The 16,580-nt window shown below is 44.3% G+C and overlaps 1 long non-coding RNA gene across 1 annotated transcript in view; it reads right to left on the minus strand.

Moving 5' to 3' along the window:
- Positions 1-15,136: 15,136 nt before the first annotated feature.
- The window catches only part of LOC138663360 (uncharacterized), a 72,850-nt gene continuing 71,406 nt past the window's right edge, over positions 15,137-16,580 (minus strand). The window contains exon 4 of the long non-coding RNA XR_011318173.1: positions 15,137-15,219. This is a non-coding gene — a long non-coding RNA (uncharacterized lncRNA). The remainder of the gene's footprint in view (positions 15,220-16,580) is intronic.

A 16,580-nucleotide genomic window follows, 5' to 3' on the forward strand; every position in this document is an offset into this window, starting at 1 on the left:
ACTGAAAATGTAGGCCCCTTAAAAAATAGTGAGGAAAGAATGGTTGTAGATGACGAAGAAAAAGCTAACATATTAAACACCTTCTTCTCCACGGTATTCACGGTGGAAAATGAAATGCTAGCTGAAATCCCAAGAAACAATGAAAACCCTATATTAAGGGTCACCAATCTAACCCAAGAAGAGGTGCGAAACCGGCTAAATAAGATTAAAATAGATAAATCTCCGGGTCCGGATGGCATACACCCACGAGTACTAAGAGAACTAAGTAATGTAATAGATAAACCATTATTTCTTATTTTTAGGGACTCTATAGCGACAGGGTCTGTTCCGCAGGACTGGCGCATAGCAAATGTGGTGCCAATATTCAAAAAGGGCTCTAAAAGTGAACCTGGAAATTATAGGCCAGTAAGTCTAACCTCTATTGTTGGTAAAATATTTGAAGGGTTTCTGAGGGATGTTATTCTGGATTATCTCAATGAGAATAACTGTTTAACTCCATATCAGCATGGGGTTATGAGAAATCGCTCCTGTCAAACCAATCTAATCAGTTTTTATGAAGAGGTAAGCTATAGGCTGGACCACGGTGAGTCATTGGACGTGGTATATCTCGATTTTTCCAAAGCGTTTGATACCGTGCCGCACAAGAGGTTGGTACACAAAATGAGAATGCTTGGTCTGGGGGAAAATGTGTGTAAATGGGTTAATAACTGGCTTAGTGATAGAAAGCAGAGGGTGGTTATAAATGGTATAGTCTCTAACTGGGTCGCTGTGACCAGTGGGGTACCGCAGGGGTCGGTATTGGGACCTGTTCTCTTCAACATATTCATTAATGATCTGGTAGAAGGTTTACACAGTAAAATATCGATATTTGCAGATGATACAAAACTATGTAAAGCAGTTAATACAAGAGAAGATAGTATTCTGCTACAGATGGATCTGGATAAGTTGGAAACTTGGGCTGAAAGGTGGCAGATGAGGTTTAACAATGATAAATGTAAGGTTATACACATGGGAAGAAGGAATCAATATCACCATTACACACTGAACGGGAAACCACTGGGTAAATCTGACAGGGAGAAGGTCTTGGGGATCCTAGTTAATGATAAACTTACCTGGAGCAGCCACTGCCAGGCAGCAGCTGCCAAGGCAAACAGGATCATGGGGTGCATTAAAAGAGGTCTGGATACACATGATGAGAGCATTATACTGCCTTTGTACAAATCCCTAGTTAGACCGCACATGGAGTACTGTGTCCAGTTCTGGGCACCGGTGCTCAGGAAGGATATAATGGAACTAGAGAGAGTACAAAGGAGGGCAACAAAATTAATAAAGGGGATGGGAGAACTACAATACCCAGATAGATTAGCGAAATTAGGATTATTTAGTCTAGAAAAAAGACGACTGAGGGGCGATCTAATAACCATGTATAAGTATATAAGGGGACAATACAAATATCTCGCTGAGGATCTGTTTATACCAAGGAAGGTGACGGGCACAAGGGGGCATTCTTTGCGTCTGGAGGAGAGAAGGTTTTTCCACCAACATAGAAGAGGATTCTTTACTGTTAGGGCAGTGAGAATCTGGAATTGCTTGCCTGAGGAGGTGGTGATGGCGAACTCAGTCGAGGGGTTCAAGAGAGGCCTGGATGTCTTCCTGGAGCAGAACAATTTTGTATCATACAATTATTAGGTTCTGTAGAAGGACGTAGATCTGGGGATTTATTATGATGGAATATAGGCTGAACTGGATGGACAAATATCTTTTTTCGGCCTTACTAACTATGTTACTATGTTACCGCCTTCTCAATAAAATTACAGTCAAATTTCAGTATCCTTTGCTGTTGCTGTCTGATTTGTTTGCTCGTATTAAAGGGGCTAGTTGGTTCACCAAGATAGATCTTCGAGGGGCGTATAATCTTGTGCGTATTAAACAAGGCGATGAATGGAAAACAGCATTTAATATGCCCGAGGGCCATTTTGAGTACCTGGTTATGCCATTCGGGCTTTCCAATGCTCCATCAGTATTTAAGTCCTTTATGCATGCTATCTTCCGAGAGTACCTGGATAAATTCCTGATTGTGTATTTGGATGATATTTTGGTCTTTTCGGATGATTGGGAGTCTCATGTGAAGCAGGTCAGAATGGTGTTCCAGGTCCTTCGTGCGAATTCCTTGTTTGTGAAGGGGTCAAAGTGTCTCTTTGGAGTTCAGAAGGTTTCATTTTTGGGGTTCATTTTTTCCCCTTCTACTATCGAGATGGACCCTGTTAAAGTCCAAGCCATTTACGATTGGACTCAGCCGACATCTGTGAAGAGCCTGCAAAAGTTCCTGGGCTTTGCTAATTTTTATCGGCGCTTCATCGCTAATTTTTCTAGTGTTGCTAAACCGTTGACTGATTTGACCAAGAAGGGTGCTGATGTGGTCAATTGGTCTTCTTCTGTAGAGGCTTTTCAGGAGTTGAAGCGTCGTTTTTCTTCTGCCCCTGTGTTGTGCCAGCCAGATGTTTCGCTCCCATTTCAGGTTGAGGTTGATGCTTCTGAGATTGGAGCTGGGGCTGTTTTGTCGCAAAGAAGTTCTGATGGCTCGGTGATGAAGCCATGTGCTTTCTTTTCTAGAAAGTTTTCGCCTGCTGAGCGCAATTATGATGTTGGTAATCAAGAGTTGTTGGCCATGAAGTGGGCATTCGAGGAGTGGCGTCATTGGCTTGAAGGAGCCAAGCATCGCGTGGTGGTCTTGACAGATCACAAGAATTTGACTTATCTTGAGTCTGCCAAACGGTTGAATCCGAGACAGGCTCGATGGTCGTTATTTTTCTCCCGTTTTGATTTTGTGGTTTCGTACCTTCCGGGCTCTAAGAATGTGAAGGCTGATGCCCTGTCAAGGAGTTTTGTGCCTGACTCTCCGTGTGTTCCTGAGCCGGCGGGTATTCTCAAAGAGGGGGTAATTTTGTCTGCCATCTCTCCTGATTTGCGGCGGGTGCTGCAAAAATTTCAGGCTGATAGACATGACCGTTGCCCAGCAGAGAAACTGTTTGTCCCTGATAGATGGACTAGTAGAGTTATCTCTGAGATTCATTGTTCAGTGTTGGCTGGGCATCCTGGAATCTTTGGTACCAGAGATTTGGTGGCTAGATCCTTTTGGTGGCCGTCTTTGTCACGGGATGTGCGTTCTTTTGTGCAGTCCTGTGGGACTTGTGCTCGGGCTAAGCCCTGCTGTTCTCGTGCCAGTGGGTTGCTTTTGCCCTTGCTGGTCCCGAAGAGGCCCTGGACGCATATTTCTATGGATTTTATTTCGGATCTCCCCGTCTCTCAAAAGATGTCGGTCATTTGGGTGGTTTGTGATCGCTTTTCTAAGATGGTCCATTTGGTACCTTTGTCTAAATTGCCTTCCTCCTCTGATTTGGTGCCATTATTTTTCCAGCATGTGGTTCGTTTACATGGTATCCCGGAGAACATCGTTTCTGACAGAGGTTCCCAGTTTGTTTCGAGGTTTTGGCGATCTTTTTGTGCTAGGATGGGCATTGATTTGTCTTTTTCCTTGGCTTTCCATCCTCAGACAAATGGCCAAACCGAACGAACTAATCAGACTTTGGAAACATATCTGAGATGCTTTGTTTCTGCTGATCAGGATGATTGGGTGTCCTTTTTGCCGTTGACTGAGTTCGCCCTTAATAATCGGGCCAGCTCGGCTACTTTGGTTTAGCCGTTTTTCTGCAATTCTGGTTTCCATCCGCGTTTCTCTTCAGGGCAGGTTGAGTCTTCGGACTGTCCTGGTGTAGATACTGTGGTGGATAGGTTGCAGCAGATTTGGACTCATGTGGTGGACAATTTGACATTGTCCCAGGAGAAGGCTCAACGTTTCGCTAACCGCCGGCGTTGTGTGGGTCCCCGACTTCGTATTGGGGATTTGGTTTGGTTGTCATCTCGTTATGTTCCTATGAAGGTTTCCTCTCCTAAGTTTAAGCCTCATTTCATTGATCCATATAAGATTTCTGAGGTTATCAATCCTGTGTCATTTCGTTTGGCCCTTCCTGCTTCTTTTGCCATCCATAATGTGTTCCATAGGTCGTTGTTGCGGAGATACGTGGTGCCTGTGGTTCCATTTGTTGATCCTCCTGCCCCGGTGTTGGTTGAGGGGGAGTTGGAGTATGTGGTGGAGAAGATTTTGGATTCTGGTATTTCGAGACGGAAACTCCAGTACCTGGTCAAGTGGAAGGGTTATGGTCAGGAAGATAATTCCTGGGTTTTTGCCTCTGATGTTCATGCTGCCGATCTGGTTCGTGCCTTTCATTTGGCTCGTCCTGGTCGGCCTGGGGGCTCTGGTGAGGGTTCGGTGACCCCTCCTCAAGGGGGGGTACTGTTGTGAATTCTGTTGTCGGGCTCCCTCCTGTGGTCATGAATGGTACTTCGGCTGGTTCTGTCCATGGACTTTCTCTGGTGGCTGTGGGTGTTTCTGAGTTTCCTTCCACAGGTGACGAGGTTAAATCGTTAGCTGGCTCCTCTATTTGACTCCACTTAGATCTTTGCTCCATGCCACCTGCCAATGTTCCAGTATTGGTCTAGTTCTCTCCTGGATCGTTCTTGTGACCTGTCTTCCCAGCAGAAGCCAAGTGACTGCTTGTTTTTCTCTGGTTTGCTATTTTTCTGTCCAGCTTGCTATTTGGATTGTTGTCTTGCTTGCTGGAAGCTCTGGGACGCAGAGGGAGCGCCTCCGCACCGTGAGTCGGTGCGGAGGGTCTTTTTGCGCCCTCTGCGTGGTCTTTTTGTAGGTTTTTGTGCTGACCGCAAAGCTACCTTTCCTATCCTCAGTCTGTTCAGTAAGTCGGGCCTCACTTTGCTTAATCTATTTCATCTCTGTGTTTGTATTTTCATCTTTACTCACAGTCATTATATGTGGGGGGCTGCCTTTTCCTTTGGGAAATTTCTCTGAGGCAAGGTAGGCTTTATTTTTCTATCTTTAGGGCTAGCTAGTTCCTTAGGCTGTGCCGAGTTGCATAGGGAGCGTTAGGAGCAATCCACGGCTATTTCTAGTGTGGTTGATAGGATTAGGGATTGCGGTCAGCAGAGTTCCCACGTCCCAGAGCTCGTCCTATATTATCAGTAACTATCAGGTCATTCCGTGTGCTCTTAACCTCCAGGTCCATTATTGTCCTGACCACCAGGTCATAACAGTGGCCACCTTCTCCATTGAAAGTTCTCATGCAGCTCCAACGTCACTGGATCATAATAGATGTCCACCAACGTTCACCATCCAACCTGACGGAACTGGAGAGGATCTGCAAGGAAGAATGGCAGAGGATCCCCAAATCCAGGTGTGAAAAACTTACATCATTCCCAAGAAGACTCATGACTGTAGTAGCTGTAAGGCTACGTTCACATTAGCGTCATGCGACGCAGCGTCGTCGACGCACAACGACGCATGAGTCATGCGCCCCTATCTTTATCATTGGGGACGCATGCGTTGCGTTGTCATGCGTTTTTGTGAAAACGCACGACGCATGCGTCGTTTCACCGCACCTGGGTGGCGTCGGAGACGCTACATGTTGCATTTTTGTAGCGTCTAAAAAACGCATGCGTCGCACTTGCGTCGCTCGTGCGTCGTCATTGCGTTACAATCTCCCATTGAAACCAATTGACAACGCACGTGACGCAAGTGCGTGCGTCGTGCGACGCATGCGTCGTTAAATAAAATTACACAAAAAAGTGTCTAGACAGTGTCTAGACAGTGAAGACAGTGATAAAAACATCCCCCATATATAAAGAAAATGTTTGGATTGTTTGTCACTTCTGCTGCAGCATCTACAGACAACACACCAGACCAGACATCTTCATCTGCTGTCCAGAGATGTAAGTATAGAATGATTCTGTGCATTTTCTACATGTTTTATTTTTAAATTGTTTTTGCAAGTTGTGTATTATATTCTGCACTGTGGTTGTGTAAAGACATTGTTGTATTTTTAGTCTGGTTGTGATGTATGGCGTTGTATAGGATGGCGTTTCATTGTCTCCGGCCTTGATTATTGTTCTTTCCAGGATAGATTTTTCTTTTCCATTTATTGGTTTGGGGGTGTTTTTTGTATTCATTTGTGATGTGTTTTTCTTGCGTTATATGATGGCGTTTATTGTCTCCGGCCATGTTGGTTTGATTGTAAAGTATGGTAGTATAGAATGATTCTGCGCCCTTTTATTAAATGTAATAATTTTTATTGCAAGTTGTGTATTATGTTCTGCACTGTGGTTGTGTAATTGTTGTATTTTTAGTCTGGTTGTGATGTATGGCGTTGTATGGCCTTTTATTGTCTCCTGCCCTGTCGGTTTTATTGTAAAGTATGGTAGTATAGAATGATTCTGCGCCCTTTTATTAAATGTAATAATTTATATTGCAAGTTGTGTATTATGTTCTGCACTGTGGTTGTGTAAAGACATTGTTGTATGTTTCTGGTTGTGATGTATGGCGTTGTATGGCCTTTTATTGTCTCCGGCCCTGTCGGTTTTATTGTAAAGTATGGTGGTGTATCCAGGATTGCCGTTTCTGTCCTTAATTTTTTGGGGTTGTTAATTTTTTTCTTTCAAAAATCTATTGTGTTTTTTGGGTTGCTCCCTGCATACTGTTGTTCCAATTTTTTTTTTGCTTTTTTAAATATAAATGTTTGCTTTTTTAATCAGTTTGGTATTTAAGGTCTTTATATTTAGGTTTTTTTTTTTGTTTGTTTTTTTTTTAAATTGTCACGTATGGCGGTATGGTTTTGCTTTTCTTTTGACTTTTTGCAATCAATGTAGTAAACATTTTTTTAAACAAAACTGTCTTTTTGGATTACGACATAGGGTCTGTTGTGTATTTGTTTTGTTATCTTTAGGCTTTTGTTTACTCTGGCATTGTGTTGTCTCTGCCATTGTTTTTTGTTTCAATGTGGCAGTGTTGTTTGCTCAGCGTTAGTTCAGTTGGCATTAGTGCAATGTTCTTTGTGGTTGAAATGTAAATGTATTTTTTTTTTATATTTTACTATGTTCCGCTGTATTGTGCATAGGATAAATTTTATTTTGTTTTTTATTTCAGAATTGAAATTGAAGGTGGTAGGTGGTGGTGGAGGAGGTAGGGAGAACAATTTTTATCTTGCAAACATTAATATTTTCCAATTATTCTAGGTTTCACAACGGGCCCATGATGACCCACTGGACATAGACCTCATGGTGGCATCCATTCAGGAGCGAGGCCCGTTGTGGGACAGCCGTGACCCCCGGCACGTGGACCAGGGCGTGTTGCGCCGTTTGTGGATTGAGGTGGCAAAATCGCTGTGGGATGGCTTCGACAGCGCTTCCCCCGCGGGCAAAGATAAATTTCGTAAGTATTTCCATAATGCTGCTCTGACCCATCATGTCAGGATACACAACCGTCTGTGATGTCTTCTATTGGGATTGCACACGGTTGCGTTATCAATTTCAATATTTTCTCTCAAACTAATTTTTTTTTTTTTACTTTATACACAGTTAAACAATTGAAGACCAGATGGCGCTCCATGAAGGACAGTTTCAAGAGGGGCCTGAAAAAGGAGGGACAGACTCGTAGTGGTGCTGCAGCTTCAAGGACCTCAATCTACAAATACAATCGTATTTTGCAATTCCTGCGACCGGTCTTTGAAAGCCGAGAGTAAGTATAGTACCTATTCACACACCTAGTTTAGAAAACATGCATATTCACGTACTATACAGCCACGTAGTTTATTGCCCAGCCATTTATTTTGGCAAGTACGAAGTATACAGAACACAGAAATATAGTCGATTGGCCATGCCCGGGCAATATTTCATAGTGGAGTAGTATATTGCCCATCCAGGTGTATCCCAGATTTTTTTAAAAAAAGGAAAAATATAGTAGACACGGCATACCTTATACTCCAAGGCAGGTTATGTTCCCATGGTTGCTCAGCTCGCAGGACCTGTGATGACGTCTCTGTCACATGACCGTGACGTCATGGCAGTTCCGACGATAAGCGTAATTGTCGGGCGTTAAAAATGGCAAACATGGGTGACTAATTTGAAATAAATAAATGTATTCTATTTTTAATATTGATGCGGCATATGCAGTGTCAATATTAAAAATTGGTTAACATTAACGGCGGCAATGGATACCGCCAGTAAAGTTAATTAATGACAGGGGAGTATGCGGGCGACGGGCCTTCACTGCGGGGAGTAAGGAGCGGGCATTTTAATCAGGCCTGTCACCCACGCTGATTGGTCGCATCAGCCATGTCAGGCAGCTGGCCGGTTCAATCAGCAAACCGTTACGACTGACTGAACCCTTAACAGTACTGTTAAGGGTTAGTTCAGTCAGTCGTAACGGTTTGCTGTGTGCCCTGCCCTCATATGTATATATTAATAGTGCGTGATGCAATGTTTACTTTTACACAGGTGGTGACGAATGTGAAATGTTATATTTTGTATACTAATGGTTTCCTTATGTTTTCACAGAACACACAGCAGCACCCGCGAGCCTGTCCGACCCTCTGGAGCGGTCCTTCGTGAATCGCCATCTGACCCGTCACAGCCATCCCACAGCGAGAGCAGGTCTGCACCACCACAATCTGGCGAACCGGCAGCCGGTCCATCAGATGTTCCCCTGGCCGAGGCCTCTGTCGCTCCTTCCTTCGGGTCTTCCCGACAGCGTCAGCGGGCCTCGGACAGGGCGGACCTGCCCGAATTTTTACATTTGAGCACGGTCTTCCAGAATTGTTTCAAGGCGCTGGGCGATAGAATGGACACAGCTCTGTCCAATATCGACCGGCGTCTTGAAACAATGGAATCGGAGCTCTCGAGACCGGCCAAACATTTTTTTAGTGCCATTGAGAAGGGCATGGTGGAACATCTTACGCCGGAACTCCAGAGTTCGGTGATGCAGGCCTGCAACAACGCATACGTCACTGCTCTGCAGCAGGCTCGGGTCATGCAGTCAGCGACTACAATGCCAGCAGTACCATCGCTGGCTACCATGGCTCCGACTCCTGCTGCACAACACCAACACAGAGCTCCGCGTGCCGAGGGCCACCGCCGCCGCCACCGCCACCACAGAACAGAGCCCCAAACTTCTGCTCCTGCCAGGCCTTCAAGGGCACAAAGATGGGAAGCCGACCCACACCCAGAGGGAGAGAGGAGGGAAAAAAAGAAGAAGACCAGCACTACAACGTCGGCTATGGCTGCTCCAAAAACAAGCACACAAAGTACCCAGCCTGGGTCTACCCGGAGCACACCCAGTACCCAGCCTGGGTCTACACGGAGCACACCCAGTACTCAGCCTGGGTCTACCCGGAGCAGGAGTAGCCAGCCTAGGACACTGGTCGTCCCTCCTCCCTCACCTCCTGCGTTGGCAGTATCGCCACCGTCTACTGGCTGGATTGACGTCGGCATCCCGTCTAGTGTAATAGAGTATGCTGGTTCCTCCCCCTCGTCCTCCTCCTCGGTCTCCTCAACACACACCCAAAGTGGAGGATATCAATCCCCCTTAATCGCTGACATTGATACCCCATAACATTTACCCATTTTTTATTTTTGTGTCCCAAATAAATTTGTTAATTTGTTCAAAAATACTGCGTTTTTCTTTGTCTAAAATAAAGTTTGCACCAAATCACACCGTGCGCCGTATAAACAAATCTTGTGTTTGTAACACCTGATGTGCAATGTCTGACACTATTTTATCAATATTTTTTAACATTTTTTTTCGGGCTGTCGCTCATTGTACTATGAGATGTTACAAACACAGAGAGCATTGCACAATATATCAATTTTAAAAGGTACCATCACACAACGATTTCATTAACGATATAGTTGGTTTTTGTCACTTAGCAACGTTATCTTTTCTGAAATCGTCCAACGATCAGGCCCCTGCTGGGAGATTGTAGGTCTCAGCGAATGATCAGGAACTTTTTTGGGTAACTGATCACACGCTGTCATTGTTGGATCGGCGTGTTTGACACCGATCCAGCGATGTCTTTGCTGTAAACAAGGGAATATTGGGTTACTAGCGCAGTGTTTTAAACAATCAAAAAAGTGAAAAATACCAAAAAAAAATACATACTTATTACGGTGTCAACCACGTCCCTCGCCGTCATCTTCCCGCAGTGACTGACACTGTCATTCCCGGCCGTAAAGTAAAGCAGAGCACACCGTTGACTTAATAATAAACGCTGTGCTGTGCTTTAGGGCTGGTACAGTACGGAAAGCTGACGGCGATGGACGTGTCACACACCGGAATGTAAGGGTATTTTTATATTTTTTTTTACATTTACAATGGTAAACAGGGAAAACATCGTGAGTGCGGCCATGCGCTTCATAACACAATGTTTACCCAGATTACACGGGGACTTGCTATTTTTTGGTCGCTGGAGAGCTGTCTGTGTGACAGCTCTCCAGCAACCACGCGACGACTAACAACGATCATGGTCCGGTCGTATCACTGGTGGGGATCGTTGGCTAATCGTTTTATTACGGTACCTTAAGAATATTGGTCAGGTGAGGTGGTAGCAATGTTCACAGTGTCGCCACTATTTGACTCTGGACGTATTCTAGCATCCTGAGTCCAATAGTGTTAACTCAGTAGAGTTTTGCAAACATGATCGTCTCCCTCCTTGTCAAGCCAGGTTCCATATGCAAATAGTCTGCAAGATTAAAAATGGTTGACAAGGTGGGAGCCGATCATGTTATATTTCAAAACTATGGAACACACGGCTGAACAATTTTTTTGTTTTGTCACAGTCAATTTGGGTACTGGTGCTCACATAAATTTTGTGGGACACACATTAGTTTCTAGAACATTGGATTTTAAATTTTGTTTACTTTGGAAAAACATATGGGAGATTTGTTTTGTTAAAACGGAAAGGCACAAGAACTTTATTTCAAAACACAACGCATTAGAAATTCAGGGGACATTAACAACATTTAAATAACATTACATAGGCTGGTAAAATGTCATGGACTCAACAGTGTTTACATGACAGTGTTTTTATTGTATCATAATACAAAGATGAATTAAACCATTTGATCTTGCCATGAAACACGCCCAACATCTGAAACAAAGTATGCAGCAAATCGGTCCCTCATATGAGCAATGTCCAAAGTTGTCCTCAGAGGATGATCTTGATAATCAGGCATTGGATTTGGTATGGGTTCATCGAGTTCCACGTTGACTCTCTCTTTATCAATAATATAATTGTGGAGAACCACACAAGCCTTCACCACCTCATCCACTGTCTCAATTTTCAAATTTATAGCGGATCCTAAGATACGCCATTTGGAGACAAGGATTCCAAAGGCGCACTCCACAGTTCTTCTGGCCCTGGACAGTCTATAATTAAAAATACTTTTTGTGCGGTCCAACCCCCGACTGGAGTACGGTTTAAGTAGGTTGCCACTCATTTGAAAAGCCTCATCCCCAACCACAACAAATGGCATGGCCGGGCCTTCGGTGTTGGGAAGAGGTCGTGGCTGGGGGAAATTAAAATTGTTCTCAATCTTCAGCCCATGTCAGACTCCTTAAATGTCCGTGAATCATTTGCATGGCCAAACGCTCCAATGTCCACGGCGAGAAACCTGCAGTCCGCACCTGCAATTGCCATGAGCACGGTGGAAAAGTATTTTTTATAATTAAAAAACAGAGATCCACTTCTTGCAGGCTTTGTAATCCTAATGTGCTTCCCATCCACTGCTCCAATACAGTTAGGGAAAGAACACAGTTTTTCAAATTTTTGGGCGTTGGCCTCCCATGACGCTGTCGTTGGCATTGGTAAAAATTCCTCCCGGAGGTTGTCCCACAATGCGCGGCATGTGTCGGCAATAATACCAGAAAGTGTGGAGACTCCAATCCGAAACTGGAAATGCAGTGATCTCAAGGTCTCTCCGGTAGCCAGGAAACTGACAAGAAGAAAAATAAATAAATTTAATTAATTACATTGTTATGAAATAAATTTTCATTTTTAATTCCAATCTCCCACCCCACAAAACCAAAACACGTTACTTTAAAAAATGGCAAGAACATATAAATCCTTCACATTGCATTACGTACCGTAGAGTCACCAGCAGACGTTCCTCGGGGGAAATTGATTTACGGAGCTGCGTGTCCTGCCTGGAAATGGCTCCTTCCACCAGACGCAGCAGATATCGGAAGCTGTTTTGAGACATCCTGGTATACTCAAAGTATTTCTCCTGGTTGTCATTTAACTCGCCAAACAAACAATGGTAGGCTCCACGACTCTCTCGGACTTCCACTATAGGGTGTAGCCAAAAATGCCGACGACTCCTCCGTAGTTTTTCTCTTTTCCTCTGTTCATGACAGGCAATAGCGTAAGCAATAGCAATGGCAAAATCCAGCTCCATATTGAGGTAGATACTCTCCATGGGACGCTCCATCTTGATGCTGTATGGTAGGAATTTATCTATGCCGGGGTATATATACCACAATTCCATTATACCCACCCTCATCTATCCATTGGTGGCATTATCTAGCGTCTAGACACTAGACCCACCCTCTTCTATTCATTGGTGGTATTAGCTAGTGTCTAGACACTAAATTGTGTTGAAAAATGACATCATTGTTTGACAACGCATGCGTTGGAAAACGCTGCGTTTTTCGGAAAAACGCAACAAAAACGCACAAAAAACGCAGCGTTTTACGACGCATCCGTTCGACGCATGCGTCAAAAATGGTGCGTTTTTGCGTGCGTTTTTGATGCATCGTGCGTTGCGTCGGCGACGCTGCGTCGCATGACGCTAATGTGAACGTACCCTAAAGGTGCTTCTACTCAATACTGAGCAAAGGGTCTGAATACTTACGACCATGTGATATTTCAGTTTTTCTTTTTTAATAAATTTGCAAAAATTACTACATTCCTGTTTTTTTTCAGTCAATATGGGGTGCAGAGTGTACATTAATGAGAAAAAAATGAGCTTTTTTGAATTTACCAAATGGCTGTTATTGTACAGAAATTCGCACTTGGCCCTCACTGCACATTTAATGTTGTCAAACAAAAAATCAAAGTTTGGTCAGAGAGACTGGACCTGGTCTTGTAGGGACCATATGAGCATATTCAGCAGCACAGAAAGGGAGAAGGTGGATTCATCCAATATCAGGGATCTAAAAATGACCCAAGCGATCCATAATGGGATGACCAGGCAGAGACATAATATTAGGAAAGGTGTAATCTGTCACAGTCCGTTTAGACATTTCGCTTTAGAATATAAACGAGATCCCACCAGATTAAGACTCAATATATTAGAACAAATATCAGAAAATGTGTCTAATAGGTCCTAAAGACTTGTGAATAGAGAATCCTATTGGATTTTTAAACTATCCACACTTAAACCGGAGGATTTTCCATGTACATATATTTTTCTTTATATGGATTTTATTGTGCATCCAATATGTATTTTAAATCTATTTGTATTGTTTTGTATACGAAGAAAAGTTTTAACACAAAAAACTGCACCATATGCATGGGGAGCACGGTGGCACGGTGGTTAGCACAGCAGCCTTGGAGCGCTGGATGTTATGATCAGGCGGCCTTGGAACAACATGAAAAAACCTTCGCTGGAGTAGTGGTAACTATACAGACCGCTAACCCTGAACTTATCACAGACACTAGATGTAGCCGTGGCGTGTACCTATCCAGACCTAGACACCTCGACACAGCCGGAGGACTAATTAACCCTAAAGATGGAAAATAGGAAAACTGACTTGCCTCAGAGTAGACCCCCAAAGTATAGGCAGCCCCCCACAAATAATGACGGTGAGTAGGAGAGGAAAAGACACACGCAGGAGGAAAACAGATTTAGCAAAGGAGGCCACTTCTACCTAGATAGGGAAGTATAGTACAGGATACTGAGCGGTCAGCACAAAATCTACAAAATATCCACAGCAGAAAAATACAAAAAATCCACCACCTAACTAAAGGTGTGGAGAGTATATCTGCAACTCCAGCGAATCCAACCAGACTGAGAAAACAACAGGACAGTCGAAGCTGGAAAAAATAGAAACTATGAACAGCACGAAAAAATAGACACACAGCCTGTGAGCCTAAGAAAAAGAATAAGACACTTATCTTTAGCTGAAATGGCAGCAGGCAGGAGAGGCAAGGCAGAGAACCATTACTGGAAATAGAACATTGACAACTGGCAGGAACTAATGAGTCCTGCAAAGCTAAATACCCCAGTCAGCTTTGCAATTAGCAGATACAGCTGTCCAATCCTGCAGTCCAGGCCCAACTGCATTACCATCTACAACCACCGGAGGGAGCCCAAAAGCAGAATTCACAACAGCTGGAGTCCTGGGTTCAAACCCCACCAAGGACAACATCTGCAAAGAGTTTGTATGTTCTCTCCGTGTTTGCGTGGGTTTCCTCCGGGTACTCCGGTTTCCTCCCACATTCCAAAGACATACTGATAGGGAATTTAGATTGTGAGCCCAAATCGCGACAGCGATAATAATGTGTGCAACCTGTAAAGCGCTGCGGAATATGTTAGTGCTACATAAAGATTATTATTATATGCACGGTTTAATTAATGAAATAAGCAATTGGATCAGTGACGCCGTTCTGGAGGATATAAAACATCCACAATGTATCATTTGTATATGCCTGAGGAAGGAGCCTGAGGAAGGAGCTGGTTCACATCGGAAATGAGCAGAGTATTAAAATGAAAAGTTTGTTGTTTTTTTTAAGTTCATTTGTTTTGATAGCCAATTTTATGGCTCAGCACTTGGCAGCGCTTTTCAAAGCCCTTATTTTTTCCTTCCTCTCATATCAGGGAACAGCATCATTACCCTCCATTTTCTCTAAATGGCTCATCGCAATATTTTTCTAACTTGTCAGCACATTCTACGTACACTGTCATTTGTAGTTTACAGATCTGGGGAGGTAACGGTCAGAGTCTTCTAATCTCAGGGGGTAGGTGGATCCTCCAGGTTGTAAGTTCTATAGAAAAGGGCTTTCAATGCCCAAAGTCACTTAAACAGTTTTGGGTAGAGAAGAATGTTGTGGTCTAGAGGCAAAATTGTGATCACACGATTGAGATATGGCCAAACTACACCACCGATAAAGCAGCCACAGCCGGTGACGGAGAAGAATCTGTGACTTCTCTGCATTTAGTGGTCACTACTCACCTGGGTAGTCATATGTAGGAATCTCCTCTTTACACCGCTCATCACTCCTCACATGTCTCTGTAGTATGGGTCAGATCTTCTCCCTGAAACAAATATTGTAAAGGTCACAGACAGATGGAGAAGTCACATCTATGATCAGCTCTAATCCTGCCATCTCCACCGTTCTCATAACACAAGTATAAAACATATAATACTGGTGGATAAAGCAACACTGAACACAAGACCTTCACAGCCATCTACACATTGTGACAGAGTCACTGGTAAGGTGATATAGAGGAGATATGTGTCACTGCGCTTAACGGCGTCAGTGATGTGAAACCAGAGCATTTTTTCTCCAGCACACTACGTGTTGTGAGGGTTAAGTTGCATAAATAGAGCTTGTTTTATGTGGACCTTCACAGAGCGGGTGGGAGAAGGTCCATCTCCCCTGGCTGACCTGCCAGGACCTGCATGAGGTCATGATCATGTGATCAATCACTTGATGGGGAAGTTACAGGCTTGGGTTGAAATAACCGAGCTTTACAGGCAGTCTGGGTTCAGCTAGCCTGGAGAGAGGAACCTCCAGAGGCTTTGTGGCTCGTCGAGTACAGACTGAACCTGTCCTGCTCCAGAGCGGGGTGCCACCCACAACATACGGACTGTGCTGCAGCATTTTTGTATTCCTTTATCGTTTTGTCCCTGTTTTATCCAAGAAGGCTGAGTTTGTTTTCCCCACAAGTTGGTTTATGCTGCCTTACAATAACTCAATGAGGATTTAAAGAGACAGTGTTCCCATTTTTCCTACCTCTGTGTGCCACCATGTGAGTGAACTACCACAACATCATAAAGCCTCTTTCACACGTCCATGTCTCCAGTACGTAAGGTGACAGTTTTCACACGTACCGGAGACACGTACACATGTAGACCCATTCAAATGAATGTCTGTGCACGTCAGTGTGTTTCCATGGACCGTGTGTCCCGCAAGTAGTCATGTCCTTTTTTTACTGTCAGCATGGACAGAAAAACGTACTGCACATGGAGAACACACTTTTATGTCCTCCGTGTGACAAATCAGCACCGGGGAAGAAGCGCTACAGTGACCGCTCTTCCCCGGCGGCAGGTGCTGAAGACGGCTCTCATCCTTCTCCCCTGCTCTGCTGGCAGTCGGCGCGAGCAGAGGAGAAAGATGAGAGTTATATTAACCCCTATCTGACCTCGGACGGGATAGTACGTCCGAGGTCAGATCCCCTACTTTGATGCAGGGCTCCGCGGTGATCCCGCACCAAAGCCGGGACATGTCAGCTGTTTTGAACAGCTGACATGTGCCCATAATAGGCGCGGGCAGAATCGCGATCTGCCCGCACCTATTAACTAGTTAAATGCCACTGTCAAACGCAGACAGCGGCATTTAACTACCGCATCCGGCCGGGCGGCCGGAAATGACGTCATCGCCGAACCCTGTCAC

The sequence above is a fragment of the Ranitomeya imitator genome, chromosome 2, assembly GCF_032444005.1.
Source record: "Ranitomeya imitator isolate aRanImi1 chromosome 2, aRanImi1.pri, whole genome shotgun sequence".
NCBI classification, from domain to species: Eukaryota; Metazoa; Chordata; class Amphibia; order Anura; family Dendrobatidae; genus Ranitomeya; species Ranitomeya imitator.